Source organism: Zootermopsis nevadensis, unplaced genomic scaffold (assembly GCF_977971745.1).
Source record: "Zootermopsis nevadensis isolate Lab colony 2312 unplaced genomic scaffold, Znev_1.0 Znev_ptg000020l, whole genome shotgun sequence".
NCBI classification, from domain to species: domain Eukaryota; kingdom Metazoa; phylum Arthropoda; class Insecta; order Blattodea; family Termopsidae; genus Zootermopsis; species Zootermopsis nevadensis.
The window spans coordinates 11,584,775-11,604,850 of record NW_028259152.1 but is presented as its reverse complement, the minus strand read 5'-3'; the positions used below and the strand labels follow the sequence as shown (position 1 = coordinate 11,604,850).

Genomic DNA, 20,076 nt, shown 5'->3' with positions numbered 1-20,076 from the left:
TTGGAAGAACACTACATGGTGAAGCGCACACTGGAATATTATGCTGCTAGTTTATTTCAAACTAGACAGTCACATACCGAAACAGTTGTACAATATAGCGCCAGGCTAGATGCCCTATCCATGAAGTTATCACAGGAAATAAGAGCCCGAATGATTAGACTGGAAGAGCGGCGCCTGATCAACGGCTTTCGACCTGATCTACTCAGTGGAGCAGACGCTTTATTGACTGAATTGGTGAAAGGTACCTTCACCGCAGGCCTTAGAGACGATAGGGTTAAATATATAGTGAAATCCAGAGGCGACAATGTTAGCCTAGTACAACTGGTAGAAACAGCTTTACAAGAAGAAGGGGAGTTAAAATCACAACGGTTTAAATCTCAGTCCCATATGCCAGGGTTCATGCAACCCAGACTGTTTCAAAATACAAACAGATTTTCATCAGGTTATTACCAAAATAATAGACAGCCCCCACACGTAAATATTGTCGGAATTACATGTTTCCGGTGTCAGGGTGAGGGTCACATAGCTAGGGAATGCCGCAATCGTCCTGTATGTAGACAGTGTGGTAAAATAGGACATGTGACCAAGGATTGTAGGTCCATGAATCAAGGGGCTCAAGGGAGCCATAATAGGGAGTCAAGGGACTCAAAATAGGGGCTCAAGGGAGCCATAATAGAGGAAAGATTGTCAAGACTTTGAGGACAGGATTGGGGACGCCCATACCCTGTCAAAACAAATCGAACAATATGTTACATGTAACTCATTAAAGAATGGATTAGGAATAGCATTGTTGGACACAGGGTCCCAAGTATCGTTAGTGAGAAAAATAAGTTTAAGAGGATATAATAATTGTGAGGAAATAATGAATGAAGCAATACAAGGTATTAGTGGAAATTATGTACAGATATTAGGTACATTACAACTGAAAGTAAATGATACAGAAATACAATGTTATGTAATTAAAGAACTACCACGAAATCTGGATGTGATATTGGGCATGAATTATTTACAAAAGGCAGGGTACATGTTAACTCAGTTCATAGAACCTTATTCCCAAAAGGTGGTGAATTTTGTTACTCATAAAAAAGGAACAAGATATGTAGAATCACAAATGTTAAATGACACCTTAATTTGCGCTACAAGTATGGTTGAATGTAAAAATTCAAAATTTCAATGCTTAGTATTAAATTTAACAGATGTTAGAATCCCTGTGAAACAAACACCTCAACTCATAAAACCACCGTGTCAAAGTAGTCAAAAGGAGAAGAAACAAATGAATGTAGACAGAAAAAATTTATTACATGAAAATTTACGATTGACACATATCCAAGATGGGGCTGAGAAAATTAAGCAAATTTGTACAGAATTCATAGATATTTTTAAATTGCCGGGTGATAAATTAACAGCAACAACAGCTGCTGAACATTCAATTCCCACTCCATTACTACCACAAGGTAGGGCAATCACATTAAAAAATTATAGGCTACCAGAAGTCGAAAGCAATGTAGTACAAAGTCAGATTACAAAGATGATGGATGAAGATATAATAACTCCAAGTAAAAGCGAATGAAATTTTCCATTAATAATTGTTCCTAAAAAGATAGATGCTTCAGGAAAGAGGAAGTGGAGAATTTGCATAGATTTCAGAAAATTAAATGAAGTCATAATAGGGGATAGTTATCCGTTGCCAAATATCCAAGATATTTTAGACAAACTAGGTAAATCCACATATTTCAGTGCGTTAGACTGTGCCATGGGATATCTTCAGGTGCCAGTAAAAGAAGAACATAGGTGCAAAACTGCGTTTAGTACACCTAATGGCCACTACGAATATAAACGGATGCCTTTTGGACTTAAAGCGGCTCCAGCCACATTTCAACGAATGATGAATACTGTTTTACATGAATTAATAGGGTTTCAATGTTTAGTATTCATGGATGATATTTTAATAATGGAAGTTAATATTAGAAGAATACGAATATGAGATTGTTCATAGAGCAGGAAAGAAACATTGCAATGCGGATTGTCTTAGTAGATACCCCTTACAGTGCTTAAACATAGAAATACAGGAATTAACTCCTGAAAGAAAAACACGTATTATTTCTGAAATGCATGATTGCCCAATAGGTGGACATCAAGGTATAAATAGGACAATAGGAAGAATCCAATTATATTGTAAATGGGAAAACATGTATAAGGATGTAGAAATATATATCCGGAATTGTCAGATATGTCAACAAAACAGAGTTATGGGACAACGAACAAAAACTAAGTTAGAAATAACAGATACATGTGAAGAGGCGTGGGATAAAATATATTTGGATATAGTTGGACCATTTAATTTAACTGAAAATGGTTTTAAATGTATTTTAACATGTCATGACAATTTAAGTAAGTATTTAATCACCAACCCTCTTAGAACCCAAAGTGCAGATGATTTAGCAGAACAATTTGTAGAAAAAATAATTTACATTTTCGGTATTCCAAACGTTGTAGTCACAGACCAAGGTACGAATTTTATGAGCCGCGTATTCCAGCAAATTTGTAAAATGTTAAGAATCAAGAAAATTCACACAACAGCCTACCATCCTGAAAGCAATGGAGCTCTAGAAAGAACACACAAACCACTAGTTAATTATTTACGGTGTTTTTTTCCGGTAAGAATAATGAATGGGATAAATGGATTAGTTGTGCTAGCTTTGTTTATAACACCACACCTCATACTATTACAAGATATACAACTAATGAAATGTTATTTGGTAAAAAGGCAAATATTCAAGGTAGTTTACAGAAAGAACCAACACTTTGTACAATTACGAAGACAGTGTGCTAGGATTGAAACATAAATTAAGGAGTGTTCACCAAACTGCAAAAGAAAGGTTAATTACGAAAAAGGAACTACAGCGTAAAAAGAGTCAAAGTAATGAAAAAAGAGTTTAATGTAGGAGATTTAATTTTGTTATACAATGAACAAAAAGGGAATAAGTTGGATATAATATGGAAAGGTCCATATGAAATAAAAGCAATCAATCATCCCAATGTCACTATCCAAGAGTTAGGAAAAAGAAAACATGTCACAGTGCATAAAAATAGGATAAAACAGTATTTTTCTGTTACAAATGACAATAACATGGGCACTGCTGATAATAGCGTGCATGCAATTAAGTAAAAGCCAACAAGTTGAGAAAATAGAAACTGAGGTAGGGATTTATGATGAAATAGGACATATTTAATTTTATTCCACACAGTGAGAGGTAGTCAATTATGTGAATTTGGAAAAGGTAAAAGAACTCTGGAAACAAACTCAAACCCGTTATTTGCAAGTAGCACATTATTTCGAAGGTACAGTCAAAAGGTTTGGATGCATTACACAGATTGTGAAGAGTTAAAAACGTATATGGAAGCCAAGTTCACTCAATTAAATAGTTTGCAAAGTATTGTTTCACAATAGTTGGGTCAAGATGATATGACCACGTCATCGAAAGAAAAAGGGTATTTAGGAAACAACATAGTTTTGAAATGTTAGTTAAGCATTAGTTCACGCATAATCAGGACAAGTACAACCAGAGATCATAACCCCTATGTAAATTAAAACTTTGTGAGGGACCAACTGCCATCAGGAACGGGCTATCCCGACTTTATTTTCCCAGAAATACAATGACCAAGGTGGCAGTCCGCCACACACTCTCAAACTTTCAAGCAACTACTTATCAAGAAACACTGTCACAGCCACGTGAAAGCGTGGCCCTGCTCCATCCTGTTGGAAGAGCAGACAGCCAGAGGGTCTTCTCTCAATTGGTCTCATGCATATCTGAGAATGTAATATTGAGTAACAATGTGACACCGTATTAGATTAAGGATTGTAATAGTGCTGTAGTAGCCAATAAGTAAAGTTCTTCATATGATTGTGAAACTTGGGTTGTTTCTGTATGTACCAAGTTATTTCTTTGTTTCCAATTGCACTAGTACATTAAATATAGCCAATTGTAATCGTATTATTCATTTTTAAACAAGATGTATTGTTAAGGATAACTCAAATTTGCTACTGTGGATATACAGTTACTCCTTTGTAGAAGTGCTTTTGTCGATTTGTTGATAAACAAATGAAGTTTCCTAGGTAACAATAATGCCGAGTAAACAATTGACGTTTCCAAGGTAACATAACAATGAAGTTACACTTTTTCGTTTCCCTTTTTCGTTACATTTTTGCCGAATGACACTGACCCTAAAATATAGACGTATTTACGTCAAAAACTGAAATTTGTGATATTTTGAGAAGCATCTCTTTTAGTGAAGTGTTGTTCGCTCTCAGATGGTGAGAGATTTTACATCCGACAAACTGTTCATAAGAACAAACTCCCACTTTTACAGTATGAGAATGATTTCTGCTATAAACAGGCACAATTAGCTGATTTAAGTTTCAAACAGATTGTATTGGTTGAATCTGTGGCGTTAAATGTATGCGCACATTCCGTTCACTATTGATATTGTTGGTGTTCACTGCAAGATTATATGCATTTTAAGTAGTGCCAATTAACGATTTAATTGTTTTAATAAGTTTAAGTATTATTATACTCAAAGTTTAAAACATGGTTTTAATCTTTTTTGTGGAAGGGAGGTGTAACAGAGATTCTCGTTCCACGCATTAAGACGGAGCATGGACAATGTGAGGCGCGTTCAAATGTGGGTGTGTGGTCCATGTAACTTGCAGCTGTGGCTTTTAGGGGTAGGTTCTGGTCCCCCGCAGCGAGTCTAAGCAGAAACAATGAGGCGCCTTCAATTGTGCGTCTGACCCATGTAGCTTGCAGCTGGCCTTTAGGGGTGGTACATTTTTTGTTGCGTTTGAGTAGAATGACATACCTCTTGACCTGACTGTTCAGCCATCTCGTTTGATGTATATAAGCTTGTGACGTTGGTTGGCACAGCATCAGAAGGTGGTCAAGAAGTCATAACTTCAACTTCGTGTAACCTGCTGTTCATCTTTTCTGTACACTTTTGTTCTTGTCTTGAGTTTGAATAAAAACTCTTCTTATTAGAAAATACGAACTGACTATCTTCTACAATTGGAATACCAAGTTATTTCAACTTATCCGCGAATCCTGAACAATCCCAAACGTATTACACAACATCCAAGGAAGCCGATTAACAACTTTACCTCAGGCACTTCCAAGAGTACTACAGTTGTGTATTATATTCTGACAGAATGATTGCGAATGTATTTGAAAAAAACGTGAGGAAGTGTCCGTGGCTTATTTCAAGGCAGTGTATCGGCGTTATCATTATCAGACTGAATAAAAAGTGATAGTGGAACCACGGTTCCGGAGAATTTGACGTAAATACGTCTATACGGAAAGGAAGTTTATATATTGGCATTATTCTAAATATTTCCTTTATACATGCTTTACATTTGAGATAAGTTTGATTAAGACATTGCTTATTCAACTTCAATTAGTTACTTGCTAAATTTTATCAGTCCAATCACAATAAAATATTATTATTAAATATTAAAATATTATTACAATTAACATTTAAATATTTAAAATATATTAAAATGATGCTCTCTATCGAAATGTTCGATTTACATTAGAGCATCACCTTTTACACTACATGTTTCAGTTCTAAATGAACCATCTTCAGGTGTATAATCCATATAAAATCAAATGTAATATCTTAAGTGCAATCCTTCGTCAGATGTCCATCAAATATTAGAGAGTTTTTCTCTTCCAGACCTATTGTACTTTAATATCGCATTCAAGGTCGTTTCGTAATGTATGTCGCGTTTAATATGATCTTGTGTGGGTAAAACGTTTTGCAGTGGTTTTTGTATCGGTCATAAATGAAGAGTGGAGGAGGTTCGTCCGAACGACGACGGACGAACCTCCTCCTAGGTAACAATAATGCCGAGTAAACAGATGACGTTTCCTAGGTAACAATAATGCTGAGTAAACAGATGAGGTTTCCTAAGTAACATAACAATGAAGTTACACTTTTTCGTTTCCCTTTTTCGTAACACTTTTTCGTAACACTATTTCGTAACACTTTTTCGTAACACATTTTTGCCGAATGACACTGACCCTAAAATATAGACGTATTTACGTCAAAACATAAAACCTTGACAGCCAGTCAAATACTAAGTATAAGTCATGCCCTACAATGTAAGATTTCAGACGTTGAGTCCGAAGATGGCTGTCTTCTGAGTTCTAGCACCGTGTAATCTGGTGGAAGTTTACCGACGTTTCGGAGTTGTTGATGCACTGATAATGGATGCAGCAAGGACCTCTGAAACGTCGCTAAACTTCCACGAGCTACGCCCTTTTTTCCAACACGTTCCCGGATACGGGCAAGTGAACCCACGCACTACGCAGCTGTAAATCTTAAACCTGAACAGGCTGACACGTCACAAAGACCGTTATACCCATGGCCGGTGGTCACAAAAGCAAAAGTGTGAAATTCATTTGATTTTCCTAGTTCCAGTTTGAAAACACGTACCTTTTTCAAAGCGGTCAGTCTTCCGGGTACCGACAACCCGTAACGCAATCCCGTTGAAATGTAACGTGCTCTGTGGGAATGTGTTGGACTCGTGACTTGTTCCAGTGAATTAGCCAAATCTCGGGACAAAGATCGTAAAACTTTTGCCACTTGAGTAAAATATATTACACTTCGTCTTTCATGATGCACAAGCCACAAGCAAAGTTTAAGCAATTAAGTTGCGAGAAATCATTTTTCAGGCTGTTAGACGGCTAACAAGTAATATTATTGTACAGTGTTAAGCGAAACAAATTTAATTTTGAAAACTCGCTCATCATTATTGATAACAGCTTAGTACAGACAGAAAATGTCTTTATTAAAGAGTACATATTATTATCATGAAAAAATAAATATTATTCATACTTCTTAATTAAAATTACTGCAGGATGAATTTTTAACATGGTATCAATGTGAAAATAGAACGAATTATTTCAATAACCTATTACATTTGAAAAAAATATAAAAACACAAGTTTTAACGTTCTTGAAATTAATGCGTTGTCAGTTTCCTGACACGTATTTTGAGAGGAAGATTGCGCAGTTCAATGGGCAAATATAACTGGCAGTCGAATTCATCTACTTCGGATGTCAATACAATACAGTAGAGGCTAGAAAATGCCAGTTGCTTAATATTTTATTATAGGCTCTGTGTGTATGTGATTATGCATGAGTCTTTATCGTTTATTCTTCGGGAAAAAATGTTTGTGCTGGTTAAGAATATGACTTACTTCTGTTGTAATGTCTGATTTGTAAGATAAACTATGTAAAAGTTTCATAACTGCACGTGTGGTAAAATCCGTTCATGTTGACTGTTGCGTTTCAAGGAGTAACGACCAATTCACTGAGCCACAAGCATGTACCAAAAAAAATGTCTAACACATTTTTCAGAAAACTGATTTGTAGAGCTCCTGCAGTAGAATGACAATAGGGCTAGACAAAATAATGACCAGATAAGCTTGATGGGTTTCAAACTGTAGGTACAGTAGAACCTCTGTTATCCGACCCTCGATTGTACGACTACCGCATTAACTGACAAAATTTCAACCAGATCGGTTGCGATCAGTTTCTACCGGCGAGCAAGCAAATCAACTGACATCAGCAGAATTACACCAGAACCTCCACTTCATGTGATGGACAGCGACTCAGAATGACTGATAAATTCATTATATTAATACAAGATCTTCCTCGAACAGCGGTCACGAGTGACTGTTTTGCCGTCGGCTTGTGCGAGCGAAACGCCCGCATCAGCTGTATTGAATCTCTGTATATTTCAGTATTTGTAACAATGATTTACATGTTTTTGTGACAACTTTGCCAATTTTTGTCTTCCACTTATTTTTTTCATATCCGTGACCACTTTCCCCTTCCCCTCGTTCATCCGACTTATCGGCTTATCCGACCAATGGTTCCAGCTTCCATGCTTCAAGAAATGTCAATTATAACATTTCCTTCTGTGAACTTTTTTTAACGTTTGCACTCTCTGCAATTAAATTTTAGTGTGTCAGATACTGTAAATAAAATAAAACAAACAGACTTAAATTCTCTGTCGTTCAACTTAATCCCAAATTCTCTATATAAATTAAGACAGTAGCGCTATGTTGGTATTATCTGTGGACAGTAGAGTGCAGCACTTCCTGCACAACCAGTTCACGAAGGAGATGTACATGGTGAAAAGCAAATGGAAAATATTGTAGTCGAATAATAAACTTAAATAATGTAACTAATGTGTACACCAGATCTGAAAAAGTTGAGAAGAAAAATCTAATTCACTTAAATCTGTTTTTATGGACGAAAAATACAACTTGTCTATCTTTTGGGAAGCCATGTATTCTCCTTAGATTATACGGTAGTCTGTACGAAATTTTGGCTTAATAAATCTTCATAACCCTTGGTCTACCGACGAAATTATCGTCACCGCCATGAAAACCTCAAATCTTACAAAATGTTCGTTTATATTCCACGGTTACTACCAACACCGGTTACTACGATCAAACGGCAGTGGCAGATGAAAATGATCTGTTGGTTGTGATTTTGATATGGTTGGGTAGAAGTGTGTTACAAAAATACATTTGGAAAGTGCTAGTATGTCGTGTCAAATTAAAACAATTGCCAGTTTAATTAACGTAGACAGTGTTAAAAAGTGGTTGTTTCCTTCGGGTAATGGGGGTGGTAATTAAATAATTTTGTTGAAATTGTTTTATACCAAGTTGAGAAAACTGTGTTATGTCATGTGTCTAATAATGTTGCTTTTCGGAATTGTTTATATTAATGCAGTCTCCCGATCCTTCGGAATGTCCAGTCGAAGACTCACAAAAATTTAACGGCAAAGAACACACTTGGTTACAAGAATGTTGCCTGTCACTTTCTTCAACAGGGGAGTTGCTTGTTATTGCCCACAGGAATCGTATGATAATTTTGACATGTGAGTCTCCTATACCATCACACTGTTTCTGATCGTTTTGAGAAATTAATGTAGGTGGTTTCAGGAACGTTTTAATTCGTAACATACAAGGTAATAACCATGCTCTAAACTTTAAAAAATGCTGTAATTATGTGATTAATTCTGTATTTATTATTTAACATAGTTTATACAACATTTTTAAAGATGTTAAGAAATAAGAAATAAGGTAAGACACCATTTGGAAGACATAGGCACAGGTGGAAGGATATTATAAAAATATTTTATCTTAAAGAAACGGTGTGTTTGTTTAGCCCAGGATTGGGATCACTGGCAGGCTCTAGTGAGCCCTGTATTGAACCTTTGGGGTTCATTAATAAGGGCAGTAAATTTGTTGACTGGCTGAGTGAATATTTTACGTGCTCAAGGACTGTGCTCCTCTTCCTTTATCTTTTCCTTACTTCTATTTTACTCCATGAACTTTTTTGTTATCTGTACACAATTTCCAACAGGGGAAATGAAATAAACTCTTCATTATTTTTAAAATTGTAACAAAACTTCTCTATGCTCTGTCATGTCTTGTACATATCAAAGGACAGTGTATTATGTGATTGAGAAGGGAGTTTATTAAAACTCATGAATCAGCTATGCACAGTGACAGTAGAAAGACGTGAATTATAACAGCTGCCACCTCAGCCTGTCTATTGAAGTGTCCAGCAAGTTTCCAAAAAGCATTACAGTGTGGTGAACTCTGCAGGTTGTAGCCAAATTTTACACGTTAGTTGAGATGTGAAAGCTTGGAATTTATTTATTTCTGAGCTAAAGTTGTGGCTTATTTGTTTTAACACAACCTGCTAAACCATGCACTACAGTCAGATAATTGGGTAGGAATTATCAGCTATATGTGCATTTATTTTATACATTTCATGCAAAGAATTCACAAGCTTAATAATTGTTTCATAAAGTGGTATGCTTTTAAGAAACTACAGTAACCTTATTTTAGATAGCAACTCATTTACAGGATTCAGAATTAATTTTTAAATTGTGTTGCTTGTTTTTATGTATTGATAATATCAGTATTTGAAGATTAATTTATCGAAAGTTGTGTGACTTGAAAAGGAATTGGCATTGTGAACAGAGTAACAAAGTGACATGTGTAACATTGTAAATGACATAGGAATTGCCTCTGATCAAATTGTGTTGTGGTTTGCTATTCTTTACATAGCAAAATGGGATTCAAAAGAAGAAGGAGAGGTCAAGACTAAGTATCATGTAACATGGCGTGGAAAATATCCTGAAAATAAAAAGTAAGTTAATACATAATGTTCTCAGATACTTTGTCATAGATGTTGCACACTTTGAAGTGAGTTTTTTTTAAAGTACAAAAATACTTCTTCCTCTTAGCAAGCAGATAACCTCAGTCCTATGTCTCCCATTAATCTCCCAAGGAAAGAGCATCCACTGTGGACCAGACTGGACATGTGCCATTGTTGGCATATCATCAGGATTTGTTAAGTTTTACACAGAGGTTAGTACAATTTTGAATGTAATAGACTGGAATAGAATAGAATTTATTTACATTCCATGGATGCCTCATAGTACGAGCCAGGGATGTGGAACATGTTATATAAAGACCAACACTTTATGCTAATAAAATACTAATATATAACTATATAGCTGTTCAGCTGTTTACATAAATATGTTTAGTATTTAAGAATTTTCAATTGAAGTCAATTTTTCTACAGTGTGGAAGGAGTTTGATAATGATAATATTTCAATGCTGGCTTAAATATTTTAATGTCATGATTTAAAGGTTTAATACTACATGGGAGAATGCTGAATAACTTGATCCCTGTGTAGTAAGCATCTTTTTGGTAGGTTAGGTTAGCATTTGGCATATCAAAGCTTTGTTCATGCCTTGTGTTTTACTATGTATTGAGTGAGAGGGAAAGAATTACTACAGACTTATAGTGCTGAAAATGCAAAGCCACCTTTTTATTTTTTATTTGGTATTTATTATGTGGAAGTAAACTTCTAAATCACCAGTCTGTTACAACATAGGACGAAGAACGTTTACTAAATTATAAGTACTGCACATTTTTATTTATATTTTATATTTAAATATAGTTTAGGAATCTATAACGTGCTTTGGGAAAAAAGTATTTTGTAATATTAAAATATAATTTGGCAACATATTTTCTTCTGAAAACATTTGACTGCAGTATTTTAGCATTAGCAACTTCATGGACATGCACATTTTATTAACTCTGATATTGTTACTAGTTATATACCCAAGTTAAAATCACCAGGTAGTATGGGTGTTTAAATACTCTGTTCCTGTGTGGTAAAGGTTAATAACATATGGTATTACAATTTCATGCAGAGTAATAACCCAAATTATCCAGTATGGACCAACATTAAATTTCATCACTTAATTTTCTGTAGGTGTTCTACTATTACATTTTATAAAAATCTCTTTGGCCAGTATTGAATTTCTGTTGATATATACTCTTTTCTTAAAATAAATTCAAAATTGACCAGAGTAGTTGGAACTGTTCACACTTCTGCAGTTAAGATGGCATGTTTTTCCATTATAGGATAATGTCTTGTTTCCAGAATTGCAATCTGCTTCTGTCAGAGCAGCTCCACAACGAACCAGTTACCCATCTGAAGTACCAGTCTTTCGAACCAGCGAGATATTCAACAGAACAAGAGCACAGTGAGGACCTGTATGTCGTGTACTGCAGTGCTGTATGTGTTCTGATGGGCTCTGGACTTTTTGAGATGTTGCGTGCCTGTCGCAACCAAAAGGCACTAGGTATTTTAGGATTAATGAGTGTAATGTAGTTGTTTCTCTGAGCCTTAAGAATTTGTAAAGATCTGGAGCCACATAGATGTTGTGATTATTTATTTAATCACTTATTTACTTAGCATCTTCACTTGTATTTCAGCAGTGCGAGTGGCAGGACTTTTCAATTTTCAGTGTGTCACTGTATTCTTTTTACAAATTCTTTTACAGGTTTTTGGTTTTATTATTATTAATAATAATAATAATAATAATAATTTATTTACATTCCATGGGTCCATAAGACAGTCAGATGGAAATAGGATGTGGAAAAAGTCATAATAATAAAAATAATAATAATACAATACATATTATAAAGTACAATTCATACTATTATATAAATTTCACATAATACAAAACAAAGTATTCACCTGAAGAAATGATAAGCTACAAATAGATCTACCCATTACACACAAGAAAAATTTATCACTTATTTGTAAACAACATAAATTCATTGACAGTGTAAAAGGAGTGTGTAATTAAGTATCTTTTTAATGCTGGTTTAAATTGTGCCTTTTTATTTACAAGACATGTGAGATTTGATGGTAGACTGTTGAAAATTTTGATCCCTGCATAATATGCACTCTTCTGAAAGCATGAGAGGTTGGCAATTGGTCTATGAAGCTTATTTTTATTCCTTGTGTTGACACTGTGTACAGCAGAATTAGTTTGAAAGAGTTCTTGGTTATTTACAATAAAGTTCATTAATGAGAATATGTATTCACAAGGTAGAGCTAAGATCTCTAATCTCTTAAATGGACTTCTACATGAATATCTAGGTTTTACACCAGCCAATAATCTAATAATTTTCTTTTGTAAAGTGAATATTTTTTTACTGTTTGATGAATTACCCCAAAAAATTATTCCATACTTCATTATAGCGTGAAAATAGGCAAAATATACTGATCTGAGTGTGTCAGTGTTGCTGACATGCAACAGGGATCTAACTGCGTAACATGCGCCACTTAACTTAGGTATCAGTTTATCAATATGATTTGTCCAATTTAGGTGATTATTAATTTGCAAACCCAAGAATTTTGTGTTTATTGACTCTTGTATATACTTCCCATTATAACCAATACTTAAAGCAAGCTGTGGAGAGTTATTTGTTATAAATTTTACTATATTTGTTTTATTTAGTACCAGCTTGTTAGCAGTAAACCATTTACTCATATGAGACAGAACTATGTTTGATGATGAACAGAAATCATCAAAATTTTTATTAATGGTGATGAAGTTGACAGTGTTGGTCTCTGGGTTATAATGCCATATGGACTTGTAGCCAAATACCAATGTTTCAGAAAAATTACTGTCTCCCTCTACAGCCCTTAAGTTCATGAAGCATTATAACCCATACCCGACATCAGCAATTTCCTTTCATTTTACTTTTTCCAATATCCTCTACTTTTCATTTTCAATCCTTGCATGTTCTTTGTAATGTATGTATTGCCCCAGTTTCTGTTAGTACAAGTTTTAATGATACAGAGACAATTTATTGCCATTATTTATCTTGTCATGTGTATTTTCCAAATGAACCACAGTAAACACATTCCATTCTTACGTCATTTCCTGCGTAAAAGACAATGCCTTTCATGGCAAGTCTCATAGACAATTTTTTATTTCATTACATTGTTTTGTGGAGCTATTCTGAAAGTATTTATTAGTATCTTAGTCAACGTAAAAGTTTTAGAATGACACTGTTTAGGGAGATATTGTTGGTGGGAGGTTATATTTTGTTATATAGACAAGAATAGAAGGATATAATCATTCATGGTATACATTTTGCAGCTAGAAACTGTGTGTGTGTGTACTGTGTGCTGTTTATTGAGGGGGTGATTGGGACATAATTTTCAATAAAGAATGTTGACACAGCATTGGTTCTGTTTTTAGTTGTTGCAGAGCAGTGATGGTTTCAAGGTGTGTTTAGAGAACAATAAACAAGAGTATTAATCAGATTAATTTCTTGCTACATTTTATCAGATACATGTTATAACTGATCATAATGTACATCGTTAATTTTAATGCACAGCCTTGCCCCTTTCCAAGTGAGTTTACTGTCTTTTTAATCAGTTTATGTGTTCACATATATTTGCAGCAGTATCCATAATCTGATGCAGGAGTTCCTCTCATACATGTGCTTTGGTCCTGTATGTTATTTCTTTCATTGATTCCCACTTAGAGAAATCAAGTAGGTTTAGGTCTAGAGGTCTGGGTGAACAAGTTATTTGACCGTGACAACAGGCTTAATTATTTTCATGACACCAATTCAGTTAAGCCATAAGGTGAAGAAAATATGGAGGCCCATGCCTTGTCTTCAGAGGCACATTCATTAAAAGCAGCAGTTCAGTTATCAGGAAGTGAGTGTCAGTAGTGGTAAGATCTTCATTCAAAACCATGACCAGTGTTGCCATCTGTCAGTGTACACACAAGTAGGCACTTGTCGTTGGCGTGGCTTAAAATTTATAGCTCTGCAATGGTTGGAAATATGACCAGTGTTGCATTAACATGTTTTACTCAGAATTACATCCCAAATCACCCCCTGATATATGGCAGACTGGTTGTGAAGCACCATGTACAATACACTGTATAAAGTCAAACAGTACAGTTCCTTGTATTTTGTTATTTATTTTTGAACATGTTTTAGGTCTGAATGGAGTGTTTATTTTACTTTTTTTATGAGCCAAGTTTAAGAAATTTTGTGAAATTCAGTTTTGGGATTGATATGTGGTAGGGATTGTAATTGATCAGTGTGCACAAAAATTAAATTCATGTAGGTACTTTTACTGTGAAATCTATAAATAATTTTTTTTCCACACTCAAATAGTTTTGAGGTGAAACATGCTAATGGATAGACAGATGTACAGGCAGATATAAGTGTGTTCATTTAATAGCTGTAATGTATTTTTTGTAGGCTCTTGCTTGTAAGTTTTTTCTTCTGGACTTTTGTTTCAGTGCAAGCAAATTGTGGAGACATGATAAGACCACCTCCTCTCAGGTACAAGAAATGGGGGTTTACTGAACAGGATAGGGTGGCTGACTTGGAGGTTGTTGGTCCAGCTACAGACAGCACGTTTGATCATTTAGTAACAGCGTCTTTGTGTGGATGCTTCAATGAAAGTTACTGCTCCACTGCCCCACAGACTTCTCTCATATTAGCTGTTGGTGAGACACCTTATGTTGGATTTCACTATGCCTTGGAAGGAGAACCGGCACTTGTGTCTGCAGGCGTTACCAAAGCAGTGGTCAGTAAAACGAAGTCTGCAATTGGTCAAGTCTCGTAAGTATATTTGTATTGTAGTAAGAGGTACAAATTATGGAACATTTCAAAGGAATTTGCTTCAAGATTCAAACTGATGGCTCTTTTCTGAGATGTTTTGCATTTCTGGATTCCATCTTACAGTTATATGTATGTGCACCGAGTTTTAGATTTTAATTTCTCCTGGAAGTGCAAGATGGATGGATATGTGCTTGACAATAATGGATGATCATTTATGTGTTTTATATTAATACTTCTCAAATCATATGGCAATGTTCTAGGAGCTGGATAATGGGAGGCATAAAAAGCAGTTCTGTTGAGAAAGTGAAAAAAAATGTCCCGTTTGAACCTGCAGTTCCAGTAGGATGTAGGTAAGTAAATTATTAAGATCTGAGGTTTCTACAGTGGTGACAGTGTGAAGTGAGGTTTTCTGGATTATGACACAATGTAATCTTATAGATAGAGTTATCAGTGTTACAGAGGAACTTATTGCCTCTGTCTTCAGGTCCTCCAAAACACTGGTAACCACCTGCAAGATGACATGACATCAGTAACTCAGAAGGCCACAATTGTCAAGTAATTTGTTCTCTTTCATGTATTCCACAGCAGGAATTATTCATTGTATTGAATCATGAGCTTGTGTGTACTTGACCTTCAGATCTGTAATTAAAATGGTGAATGCAGTAAACTCCCAATTTTTTGTTTGTATAGGTTATCTGGTTCATGGGTAATCCACGCACAACCCCCCCCCCCCCCCCCCCCCCCAATAAGTGTAGAGACATCCTTTTTATATGCAGTACTGTTCACTTTGGTGGGGAGTTCAGGTTCAGAGGCTCTACAGAAGGCGTTTCAACATTACCTTTATCTTCTTTCAATGCTTTGTTGTCAGTATTTGCAGCGGGGAGGGGAGGTTTATCTCAGTGGACATGTTGGTATAGAGAGGGAATGCAGCGCAGGAACTTGGTCTTCTCCAGATATGATTGTCTTACAGTCATTATTTCTTTACATTGTACTGTGCATCAGTTAGGTGAAATTGATAGTTGACACTTGTAGATCCTAAGTAAAATGGCTGAGAAATGTAATCACAGTAAAACAAAACTCAAGTTAATTGAGAAATTTGAGAATGGGGAATCAGCAACAGTTGTGGGATAGGGACACAAATGATATACGCGACGTTAAGGACAACAAAATGAAGTTGCAAGAGTATGAAAATGCCTTGATTTGAAGAGGTGGATGTTGCCCTTCTTCAGTGTTCAACCAGAAGTAAGCAGGAGGAACATCAGTCTCCAGACCCATGTGTGAACAGAAAACCAAGTTTTTCATGAGGCATTCAGATTGTAAAATGAGTTCAATGCCAACTTTGGACTGCTGACCAAATTTGATATTTGTAAAATTGCAGTACAGTTACATTAAGTGCCAGTGATGTTGCAGAGCTGATACATTCAACGTAGAATAAAAAGAAAATTGTTTTAATACAAGAGGCAAACTTGCAACCAGATCAAATATACAATGCTAATGAATCTGTCTTATACTGGAAAGGCTTTCCAGCAAGAACCATTGTATTTTGTAAGATCGAAATCTGCTCCCAGGCATAAATTGTCCAAAGAATGCCTTAAGGTCTTGTGTTTTGGAATTGCAACTGGAAATAACAAACTGAAACTTGTAGCAACTAAAAAAGTCAGTAAACCACAGTTGTTCAAGGGTTCTTAAGCAGACTGAATTCCTGTACATTATTATGATCAAAAAGGAGCATGGGTGGAAAAGGAGCTTTTTGAAATCAGTTCCACAAGCATTTTGTTCTGGAAGTTTGTACTTTTCTGGAAAAAAGAGGATTATCGCAGAAAGCAGTGTTGCTGCTAGACAGTGCCCCTTCTCATCCATACCATCGTCCAGTTATGACCTCATTGTTATGAATATAAAATAAGTAAATAAACAACTATTAACACTATAAAAAAGACACTATTGCCATACGCGTTTCAACCTCAAGAGGTCATCATCAGTGGCATCAAGGAAATTAATTCATTTAATCTAATGGTTTAAACTGGATTTAGAAAATAAATAAGGTGTTTCACAAAAGTATTTCAAGCGTTACTGCACTAGATGTTGTTATTCACAGAAGTAGAACTATGCACTTAGCTATTGATCCGATGGTTCGTTGGCCATAGCTGGTCTGCGGCGAGCTGTGGTCGCGTCGCCCGCAGTTCAAGAAAACAAGATAAAAAATACAATGATAATGGTGTATACCAGTTAAAATGCGGAAGCTGCGAGCTGGTCTATATTGGCCAAACCGGTAGGGATTTTAAAACCAAATTTAAAGAACACGTCCACGACATTAGGTTCAATTTAACAAAATCGAAATATGCCGAACACATCCTCGAACACGGACACGAATACGGCCCCATAGATGATATCATGGACATATTAAGAGTAGCTCCAAAGGGTAAAATGCTAGATATTTTAGAAAAATTCCGTATATACAAAAGTAAACACAAAGCCATCATTAACGAACAAAACGCCGATGATTCTAATGTATTATTTGACCTGGTATTATTATTATTATTATTATCCCATCTCTTCACCACTTTATGGGGTATGTACTTCCATGTACCCGAAATAGACCTTGTCCCTAAGGTACATAGGGCAGCAGCTATTTCCGAGATACATATTGTTTTTAGCAAGTGCCACATGTATTATATAATTTTATTTTATGACAGCGTCTTTTGGATGATGTTTGAAGTTCCCAAAATGGCGGTCTTCTGAAGTTCCCTAATGTCGTGTTCGCCCGGAATGTTGGCCAAATGTTTTCTGAGTGACCTGGAGACAGTTCCTGTTGCCCCTATAACTACTGGGATTACTTTTGCTTGAACCTTCCACATTCTCTTTATTTCTATGAGAAGGTCCTTGTATTTCAATATCTTCTCTGCTTCCTTCTTAATCACATTCCTGTCAGTCGGTACTGCTATGCCAATTAAGAGGCAAGTTCCGTTTTTGTTTCTGATTATTATGTCTGGTTTATTATTTGGGATGGTTCTATCTGTTCTGATTTGTTGGTTCCACAAAATAGTTATTTGGCCAGCTTCACTTATCTCCACTGTCTTCAGGATGTGTTCATATCAGTGCTTCTCTTCTAGCTTTACACTAGCATTCCTGCATATGTTAAAATGTAACTGAGTACAGACACGATCATGTCGTTGTATATACTGCTGACATAGTCTGCATTTGCTGTCTGTATCTTTTTTTAATATTTTTGTTGCATAATATTTTGTATTTAGTGCCTGGTCTTGTGCTGCTATAATCTGACTTTCTGTTTCCCCTTTCAGATCTCCTTGTTAGCCACAGAAACGTGTCTTCTTTGCTTATAAGTTGTCTGTCCAAATTTCGGAGATACTGTCCATGCATTATTTTGTTCTCCCATTTTTTCTTTATACTGTCTTGAATCAATGTCTTAATTTGTTTTCCTTCATTTGTGTCATTGATTTCATCTTCAGAATTTAGTTCTTTGATTTTCGATGCTGTCTTAGTTATTGAGTTCATTATTGCTTGATACCTGTCGTGTAATTTTATGATGTTAATATATGGATCCTTCTGATGCTTTATGTGCAAATACTCTGCAATATTAAATATTTCACTTTTGTATGCTGCTTCAATCTGTCCCAGTCCTCTTCCCCCTTCCTTCCTCTTTACGTAAATTCTGTCTGCGGCTGCCTTCGGGTAATGCTTCCCATAAATTGTCAACAGTTTCCTAGTTTTTCTGTCAATTTTCTTCAGTTCTTCCAGTCTCCAGTTAATTATTCCAAAACTGTACCTCAGTACTGGAACTGCTAACGCATTTATGGCAGTGATTTTGTTTCTGGCATTCAGTTCAGATTTCAGTATCATCCTTATATTCCTTCTTCAGTTTATCTTTCATTTGTAGATGTTGTATGCCATCTCCTTCCTCAGTTCCTAAGTATTTGTATGTTTTCCCTTGTTCAAGCTGTTGTATTTCTGTGTCCATATCAATTAACAGATTTTCCGATTCGGCATATTTTCCTTTTTTATACACAACCTTTGCACATTTGTCCAGTCCAAATTTCATTCCAATATCCTTACTGAATGTCCTAACTGTATGTAGTTGTTTCTGAAGTTCAGTCTCTGATTTGCATATCAGTTTTAAGTCGTCCATGTAGATCAGGTGTGAGACTTTTGTTTTAGTCTCATGTTCTTCATATCCTATATTCATTCGGTTGAGCTCTGCTGTAAGAGGGATTAAACTTATACAAAATAATAATGGTGAGAGTGAATCACCTTGAAATATTCCACAATTTACTCTGATATCTGTTGTTTCGGTTATTTTATCTCCTGTATTTAGTTTCATACTAATTTTCCAGCTATTCATAGCTTTCCTAGTGAAAGATATTATCTTTTCATTAACTCCAATTAGCTCTAAAGATTTAAGTATCCAGCTGTGAGGAACGCTGTCGAATGCCTTTTTGTAGTCAATCAGGCCATGCACAAGTTCTTCTTCCTGCTTTTACAGTCTTACAGTATTGTTTTCGATACCATTGGTTGGTCTTTGCATCCTCTTGATCCTCGGCAGCACCCTTTTTGTTCCTTTGGCATTAAATTTTGATCTTCAACATACTGCTGCATCTGCTAGCAATTATTGCTGTAAGTAACTTATATATTGTAGGGAGGCAAGTCACGGGCCTATAATTTTTTGGTAGTTCAGTAATTTCGTTTTTTGGAATAAGATATGTTATTCCAAGGGTCAGCCAGTCCGGAACCTGATCTTGATCAATCAGTTCGTTGAACACTTTTGCTAAATGTTGATGTGTCCCAGTGAGGTTCTTCAGCCAAAAATTTGCTATCTGGTCTGCTCCTGGGGCCTTCCAATTCAGAGTTTCTTTGAGAACTGCTGTTACCTCCCTCTCTGTTATTGGTTCCCATTCCATTCTCTGGTTTTGGCAAACTTGATTTTTTATCCACGTGGCTTCTTCGTTGTGTTTGACATTTGTTTCATATATTGCTTTCCAATAATTTTCAATTTCTCCTTTATTAGGCATGAATT

The 20,076-nt window shown here is 35.6% G+C and overlaps 1 pseudogene across 1 annotated transcript in view; it reads left to right on the top strand.

Moving 5' to 3' along the window:
- The first annotated feature begins 8,200 nt into the window (after positions 1 to 8,200).
- LOC110834703 (rab3 GTPase-activating protein non-catalytic subunit-like) overlaps positions 8,201 to 20,076 on the top strand; it is a 62,045-nt pseudogene continuing 50,169 nt past the window's right edge. The window contains exons 1-8 of the transcript XR_015535904.1: positions 8,201 to 8,693; positions 8,740 to 8,747; positions 8,802 to 8,949; positions 10,151 to 10,232; positions 10,330 to 10,453; positions 11,542 to 11,743; positions 14,723 to 15,047; positions 15,308 to 15,397. The product of XR_015535904.1 is annotated as a rab3 GTPase-activating protein non-catalytic subunit-like (transcript). The remainder of the gene's footprint in view (positions 8,694 to 8,739; positions 8,748 to 8,801; positions 8,950 to 10,150; positions 10,233 to 10,329; positions 10,454 to 11,541; positions 11,744 to 14,722; positions 15,048 to 15,307; positions 15,398 to 20,076) is intronic.